Here is a 9,167-nt window from a genome sequence, read left to right on the forward strand (position 1 = left end):
ATGTTAATATACCCTATGTCTGAATTGGCTCGGCGCTCGTGGCTACGTCTATTTATGCCCCGGACTCTACGTGTCTTAGATATTGCTGCCACTTTGGAATCGTATCTGTCTATACCCCTGGTTGTTTTCTTCGTTACTAGCTATCCTGGACCCCGAAAAGCCCGCGTGTCCCCCAAAAAAGCTACTGCGGGTCCTGCAAGTTGCCATCCCACCTCATGACCTAGCCTCCCACCGTAGTGAATTCTGTCTCGTTGAAAACCGCCCCAACCATGCACCTCTCTATTTATTTCCACCACCTCAAAGCCTTTCTCTCGACTCATCCGTCATATCTCTTGGTTTGCGTTGACAACCGCTCTTTGCAGGTTGTCGTCACGCACCGGTACCTCCGGTATCGTGCATATCACTACCTGTACGTGAGGAGAAGTGGCGCGTATGTCATCGACCCCTTTCGCCAGTGTGGTCGCTAGTCCTGCTGTATCTTCATTTAAGACACCGTTTAAACCGCCTGAAGCTATCACGAGGTTTCGTCCATCAGCTGTAGTTTTGAGTTTTGCGCTCGCTTGCCTCATAACTGCTTCCAGCTTGCGTCCTTGGAACGTCCGTACTGCAACCCTCGTGTCACCTCTTACCCTGTCTTTGATAGCTTCTGTGCATCGATTTAAATTCGAGTTCCCAGCGAGGATCACTTGCTGCGACTTTTCAGCTGGAGCATCGTGCACCTCGGGGTTACTTGCAGCTGTGACGCCGGCTGCTTTGTCTCCTTCCAACCCCACCACTACTTCGCTGAAGCTGGGTCTTGCGACCATTGAACCAGATAAACCTGTTTTTTTTTTCAAACTTGCTAGCTCTTTCCTCTCCGCCGTTCTGCTGGCCGGTGCCCTACCGTTCTCTCCGTCGGCCGCTTCTTTGTTCACCTTCGCTAATGCCTCCTCGGCAGACCTTAACCTTTCTTCCATAGCCCTTGTTTTTTCTTGCTCTGTCGCCAACGCAGTCTCCAGCTCGATGATTTTCATCAGCAGTTCACTCTGGGCAACCGTCATTTTCTCCATTTTTTCCTCGACGTCACATTGCCTACGCGTGACTTCAGTTTCCTCTCCATTCACGTCGGCATTTGCATCCATTTTCAAATCCACCCCACATCCTGAACATCTTACAGCCTTTTTATTTATTTATTTATTTATTTATTTATTTATTTATTTATTTATTTATAGTACCTTCAGGGCCAAAAAGGCATTAAAGAGGGGAGTGGGTAAATACATTAAAAATACAAATAAAACAGTGCAATTCTCCAGTCTTTGAAAAGAATGTTGTAGCAGCTGCTGCATGTCGGAAAGTAACCTGTGAATCATTCAATCGGTGCGGGATACCATCAGGTTATTTTTCAGTTCGCAGAAACAGAAAAAAAAGGTATGTACTGAGAAAGAAAAATGTGTTGGACTTTCTACTCTTCGCAAACTCAAGTATGTGTAAAATAACCGCTTCGGGTTGAAGGCATACCTCTACATCCACAACATTTTCTATGCGCTGGCATCGCTTCAGTAAAAAGCTCTTGAGTTCATGTTACCGCTTGTCTGAGTGAACGTTCTGCGTAATGTCACCCACGAACCTGTGAGGAGAGCACCAAAAGTAACACCCAGGCTGACTGAGCTCAACTACGTGTTCTGGGCTCAGATCCAACTTCAAGTATAATACTGACAAGTGCGCGGCCACAATGTCAAGCTCTCCTCATATTTACACACATGTTGCAATCAGAGTAGATGTTATTGTCGAAACATGCACGTGCGACAAGCTGGCTATGCACAAATGCCTGTGGAACTGAAAGCGAAACATAATCTTTGTCGTTATATGTATAAGCGCCACGAATTGACCGCACGTGTACCGTTGATGTGGAAGAATATGGCGTAACGCTGCTTTCGGCATACAAGCAGGTCATCTAGATGCTTTGTGAAACCAAGCGTTAATAAACACCTAAACGCTGGGAATAGACGTCATACTAGGTCTGCGATACCTGTTTTGAATCATTTTGTTTTGTCTGGGAAGATACCCCTTCTCACAAGTGTTGCAGGGAGCAAATAACTGGATATGGGGTCAAATATACTTCAAAAAGAAGAGATGAAAAATCATTTGTCGTTGAAGGCCACGTTTCAACAAGTGTCTTCTTAAAGGCTTCAACTGCACCCCTTTGCGCACGCGCGCATGTGTGTGTGGGGGGTGGGGGGGGAGCAGAAATAAGGAAAGGACAGGGCGCCAACTCACTTGCCCTCTCCTACTCTTTCACTTTCAATAAGCGAGTCGACGAAACTACACACAGACGTGCTATGGTATGGGCAGATGCTGCTATGAAGGAGACACTCGTCGGAGCGGTGGCTCCAGAGGCACACTTTCCTTGTGTTTAAGGACTTTTTACCTCTCCAAGCGTCCATCTTCCTCTGAACTTCTGCCTTATTCAGAGCGAAGAGAACGAACGTACGGGAAATCGCGTGAAAGCGGCAAATAAAGCACCACTTTTATGAAAACTCACCAGGATCTCCGTTGTTTCGTCATTGCGATTAACGCAGTAGGTATGAATATGCATGGTACCTTTGAAACGTAGGCGCTTTTTGCTGCAGTTTCCAGTCTTGGAAGCTGTTCGGGACTGGCGATGTGGACTCTTCTGTCCATAACACCTGGCTGTTCACAAGGTGGGGGCGAGGATGTTCCCACCTCGATGCCACCGGTGGCATGGCAACACGGCGTTGCTTGGGTGGCCAGCAAGCAGTGGTGGCCACGGCGCTCAGGTCGTAGCCCCGTCGCTGGACGCACTCGGCTGTCCGCGGCTTGGCATCAGGGCTGCCGGAGGGCACCCAACTTGGTCTTACAGAACACCACCAACAACCGTAGACCTTTTTCTTCTCCTACTGTTGTAGTACGTGCGAATGTAGACCAAAAACCAGGTCACCGCTGAAGCATGCAGCCTCTGATGGAAGAAGAAAATAGTCCCTGAAGAGGCCCTGCAACTCTTTGCCTAGTAGCTTCATTAAATGAGTTCATCACCTCACGAATAAAGTGCCGCAAAAACTTTCTTTTTGAATTCGTCAAGTGTGAGCGCAGATACAGGGATTTGTCGCACGCTCTAAGCACTTTGTTCACAGCAAGTGCGTTGAAAGCTACGCAGACAGGGGATGACAAGAATACCAGAAGTTATATATATATATATATATATATATATATATATATATATATATATATATATATATATATATATATATATATATATATATATATATATATATATATATATATAGATGATTTCGAAATACCCTGTGCACACTCCTACCACAGCAGTTGTGGGAGATTCACAAACAAAGTATATACATCAATACTTCGACCCCCTCAGCAATGGCGCACCAGCCTTCATTTCGCAGTGTGGTGCTACAATCGGTGATGTGCGTGACTTACTGGGTCTAGTGCCCCGCTCAGCATCCTGTCTTATTCTTCATGTTGGGACGGTCGATGTGGCTTCGTGTTCGGGACACGAGGCGTTTGCAAAGTACCGCGATCTACTTGAAAACATTGCAAAATACCGCCCAGAAATTCGGCGAATTTACGCCACGCTGATACTGCCTAGAAGTGGAAACCGTCGACAAAGGAACTCTAACCTGACATTCGTCCGACGCTGCAACAGAGAAGCATGAGTGTTCAACAACATGCTTCGGAATTTTTGCCGCTATTCCCGGCTAGTTTGCTACCTCGATCATGAAATCGAATGGTTACCACCCACACGCGTCCTCGCAGCAGACGGCCTTCATATGAGCTTCGAGGGTGTGTCGTTGCTTGCAAGCCACATCCGCCGCCTGTGCTTCAGGAGACCGGTGGATGCGACATCAGCTGCCTGGTGCGATTCATCAACGAATGACGACTCTCCGCATCGAGTGGACCGAGCTGGGCGACCTTCAGCACCCAGTCATCCTACAGCACAGCCGAACTCAAGAAACAACACCACGCCGACAGCAACCTTCACCATGACGAGCAAGCCTTCCGTAGCAGAGAACGTCACCTCGAAAGCATCGCGCGCCCACATGAACAAGTCTCAATCTACACAGCCCAAGTCTTGCCTACCGCCACCTGCGGTCGTTGCATCACTTTCGCCGTCTCAACCACGCTACGGACTCCGGAACAGGGGCACAACCACGAGAGGAACCAACTGACTAACACAACGCCAGCTAAGTGAGAGTACTTTATCTGTTGGCTCAATGAATTTTTTTAAGGACCAGGAAGGTTATAGAAAAACGGACTCGTTGTGAATCGCACATTTCTATGCTTAGAATGTATGTCGCGGCAACAAGTGCTCCTAAAGGTTTACCACTAAAACTGCAGCCGGCCACATCAGAGATGTCAAAGAAAAACCTGTCAAGGTGGCACAACACCTTAAATCGGGCGTCTGTTGAACTAACCAGCATACTTATTAGCCATTATGAATCATCAGAAAAAAGTCTGCGGAATCAGGAAAAACAGCTTGTGCAATCCTCTCAGTTTACGACTGAAGAATTAAAAACTCTCGAATTATATCGGTCACAGAAGTTAGCCGAGCTGGATGCTAAAAATTCAAAGAAGGTCGCGCGAGACAACATAGAAAAAAAGGAATGCTCCCGACGAGGAAACATTCTAACTACAGCTGAAATGCGCGAGCCCGAGCTGGAAAGTAAATCTTCTGGACAGGATAACATTATAAATTTGTCATGTTACGATCTATCAATTGAGGAACGTAGTGTGTTATCTCGAGGACTTAATTTTTGCCCTGCTACAGGAGGCTATAGGGAATTTCAGTTGGTGAAGGATCTTCACAATTTCGAACGTAACATGCGCCTCCGTGAGTACTTTTATGATCGGTCCTCGGCTCACAATACCGATAGCTCATCATTGCCATCTTACAAGCATTGGACACCCCCCTCCCAAAGAGACAAATGTCTGGACCTTTATATCAGAGCTGTGCAACGCGATGTCATGCAGGCATATAAAGAACGTACACCATTGCACCGCAACCTTACTGACAGAGAGCAACAAGCAATTGAATCCCTCGCTGGTCGTAATGACATAATTATAAAACCTGCAGATAAAGGAGGCGCCATTGTTGTAATGGACAGAAGCAAATATATCAGCGAAGGCCATAGGCAGCTCAGTGATGCATCATATTACAAGCGGAAAGATCATGACCCAACAAACGAGTTCAAAGATATTGTTCGTGATACCTTGACTGCGCTCTTTAATGATAAAGAAATAAGCTATGGCACTCTGAAATCCCTCATACCGTTGAGCCCAGTAGCTGGTAGGTTTTACCTTCTTCCCAAAATTCATAAGAGAGATAATCCCGGTAGACCGATAATTTCTGGAATTGGAACAGTGACTGAGAACCTTTCCCGTTATGTAGATGGCCTCATCAACACCATTCCATCCAGCTTTTCTTCTTACATTAAAGATACCAATCACTTTCTATCAGATATTGTTGACCTACAGGTTCCTCAAAATTCGTTTCTCGTTACGTTAGATGTCACGTCACTGTATACTAATATCCCTCACTCAGATGGCATCGAGGCAGTTATCTGCGCGTACAATGATTGCCACGCCAACAAACCAGTTTCCGCATCTACGTTAGCTACGTTGCTTAAGCTCATTCTTGAACTTAACAATTTCGAATTTGATGGGACACATTATGTTCAAGTTAGCGGTACATCTATGGGCACAAGAATCGGACCAAACTGCGCAAACATATTTATGGGGCTCCTTGAAAACAAATTTCTTGCAAATTGTGAATATAAGCCATTTTACTATAAGCGGTTTATCGACGACATTTTCCTAATCTGGCACCATAGTGAATCGCAACTTCTTTCTTTCATAGCAGATCTTAACAACGCTCATCCGGCGATTTCTTTTTCGCACTCATATTCACCTGTGAACATAAGCTTCCTTGATGTCATGGTCACTCTACGTAACGGGAAGCTAATAACTAATCTTTATAGGAAACCCACGGATAGGCAGCAATATCTTCACTTTAGTAGTAGTCACGTGAAACACAACAAAACTAGTATTCCCTACAGCCAAGCAGTCCGTTTTAAAAGAATATGCTCTGATAGCAGCGAATTTTCCCGCCACTGCGAACAACTTCGGAGCGCGCTCGAAAAACAGAGCTATCCGGCCAGCATAATCACAGACGCCATCAAACGTGCAGAAGAGCTTGACCGTTCAGACCTGCTGAGTACTAACAAAAGACCCAAAGATTGTTCGCGGACTAATCTAATTTTGACACATGCGGCCTCAGCTCCAAATGTGAACCATATCTTAAAGAAACATTTTAACATTTTAATACAGAGCGAGCGGCTCAAAGGAATCTTTGCAGAACAACCACGTGTGGTCTACCGACGATCGCGGAACCTTCGTGATTTACTAACCTCATCTAAAACCACGTGTTCACATCATGAAGGCTGTCATCCCTGCAACAAACCACGTTGCAAAGTGTGCGCGCACATGACGACATCTAAAACAGTTTCAAGTACATCGTCCAGTTTTTCTCTAAAGATAAATGGGAACTACACGTGTGATAGTATCAACGTCATCTATCTTCTTGAGTGTTCAACTTGCGGTGCTCAGTACATAGGTCAAACAGAGACAAGTTTCAGAATTCGTTTTAATAATCACCGTGCACATGCCGTAAGCCTCCATAATCTACCGCTGTCGAAGCACGTCAGTATGCCTGGCCATGGTTTCGACAAAATTAGGGCCACGATTATTCAGTCTGGTTTTAAGACAAATCACGATAGGGAAGTGAGGGAATCCTTCTTGATCCACAAATTTAACACCATTCGTTCAGGTATCAATGAAAACGTAGGAAAGCTCACCTGCCTCGCACTATAACAACACGACTTCTTAGATTAGTAAAATATTTTAGTGTATATTAAATTGTATATTAGTCAACCGTGGTTTCTTTACTTCTGAGCTCTTTGACATGTCCTGCCAACCATACTGTGCCCCACGTGTCGATGCGCAAGGAAATTTGAAACTTTTATATCCATGCACCCGTCACATGTCAGTCATGTCAACACAAGGTTCTGACAGATTACCATTTTTTACTTTGATTGTCCTAGCTGCTATACCGAGAGTTCATCACGTGAGCCCATAAAAGCGGCTGCATTGTATCATACCTACTTACTCTGACGAAGGCCGTGCCACGGCCGAAATGTTAGTAAATACGATCCTTTTCTTATGTGCTATCTTCAAGTTAATTCAATATATATATATATATATATATATATATATATATATATATATATATATATATATATATATATATATATATATATATATATATATATATATATATATATATATATATATACATATATATATATATATATATATATTTATATATATATATATATATATATATATATATATATATATATATATATATATATATATATATATATATATATATATATATATATATATACTTAAGGGCTTGTTTTCCCATGTTTCTGACACAATATTAACGAGATCCAACAGACAATAATGCCAAGAACAGTACTGGGGAAGTTATTAGGCCAATTGTAATGTAAATGTGAAGGAAGAAAAGTGGATGAAAAGATAACTTGCTGTGGGCAGGAACCGAACCTGTGACCTTCGTTTCAGTTCGATCCTAGCAAAGTCCTAGCATATGTCTCGAAGAGGCCCGCAGGAGCGCACCGTGGGCTTGCGTGGAAAGTGTAGCATATAACAGGACGGGGATGACAAGGTATCACAAGAAGTCACTTGTGACCTTCGGAAGTGTAGTGGCGTCGATAAAGAAGTTCATCCTGAACGCTAAAGCTGGTAGACTGGTGGCGCATAACACGATGTTGTGAGGAAGCGAGAGTACGAAAAAGATGCCCATGAGAGCACTAATCCAGAAATTCTTCCATTGCTCCAGCGTCATGCTGCGTTCGGTGGGAGATTCAAGTGCATGCCCAAGGGCATAGAGGCAAGCACCTTCACATACAGTTCACATATACAACTTTCACATACTGTTAACACATTCTTCCGTACAAACTGATGAGTCCGAAAGTATTCCCTCAAGCAACACGACATGCTGAAGAATGTCACCAGCTTGCCCACTCCTTTTCCACCGAGGACCAGTAGCAGCAGCGATCCCGTCAACCCGGTGACCCTTCAGCACCAACTTCCCTGGTTCTTTAGTATGACCTCCGGTATCCACTACCGAACCCGGCCTCTCCGAAATACTCGTTTTCAAATACCTCGGACCATACCATGTCGTCGGACAAACGTCCTTCGTCAACTACATCGTGGAGCCCACCACGCCATCGACAGATCTACGCCATCGCGGCCGTGAACTTGTCCAAGTTTCTCGTTTAAAGCCGTACCACGACCCAATAGTTGTGTCCTCACCCAAGGCTGGCAGGATGGCGTCTTTTTCTGCGGAAGGCAATTTTAGTGAAGAAGAATGCCTCAGCATCATCGGCATGAGCTCATGCTGCGCTTGGCTGAACGCTGCTGACCACTGCCGATTCTCCTGCGTCCTCTGCCAATAAACCACTTAACAACAATATCACTTTTGCTACTAAAAATAAAAAGAGAAAAAAATATAGGGCTCGTCCGGGATTTGAACCCGGGACCTCTCGCACCCGAAGCGAGAATCATACCCCTAGACCAACGAGCCACTTTTTTTTTGTATGTATAATAGACCAACGTGCCACAATGCTGTGCCGTGAACAGATACACAATATAAACGTATCAATCAGCATAAATGCTGCAACTGTAGCAGGTTCAGGCTGCAGGTAAACCGCAACACCTATATATTCTACGGAGCAGCACGGGCCGGGCGAGTTCGTAACTCATCTTGACGGTGGTGCGCGAAAAACAGATAGCACAAAAGAGAACGACATGCAACGACGGCTACTTGCAGATGAGTAGCCTACACCTATCGATATGGAAACAGACAGCGTGGCATGCTGGTGTGAATCAAAGAATGAACAATGCATATTATCTAATGAATGTCGTACAACCACAGAAATGCACTTGCGAAATCGACCAAGAGGCAAGAAGCACAGGGGACTTCAGAATGACCAATTAAAAAAATCAAAACAAAAAAATGAACACCAACAGGAGACAAAAAATGACAAAACAAAATAGACTACTAT

General features: G+C 44.6%; 1 non-coding gene across 1 annotated transcript; it reads right to left on the reverse strand.

Moving 5' to 3' along the window:
* Positions 1 to 8,614: 8,614 nt before the first annotated feature.
* TRNAP-CGG (transfer RNA proline (anticodon CGG)) lies at positions 8,615 to 8,686 on the reverse strand. The gene has a single exon. It is a non-coding gene; the product is annotated as a tRNA-Pro (tRNA).
* Between the last annotated feature and the right edge of the window lie 481 nt (positions 8,687 to 9,167).

Source organism: Rhipicephalus microplus, chromosome 6 (assembly GCF_043290135.1).
Source record: "Rhipicephalus microplus isolate Deutch F79 chromosome 6, USDA_Rmic, whole genome shotgun sequence".
NCBI classification, from domain to species: domain Eukaryota; kingdom Metazoa; phylum Arthropoda; class Arachnida; order Ixodida; family Ixodidae; genus Rhipicephalus; species Rhipicephalus microplus.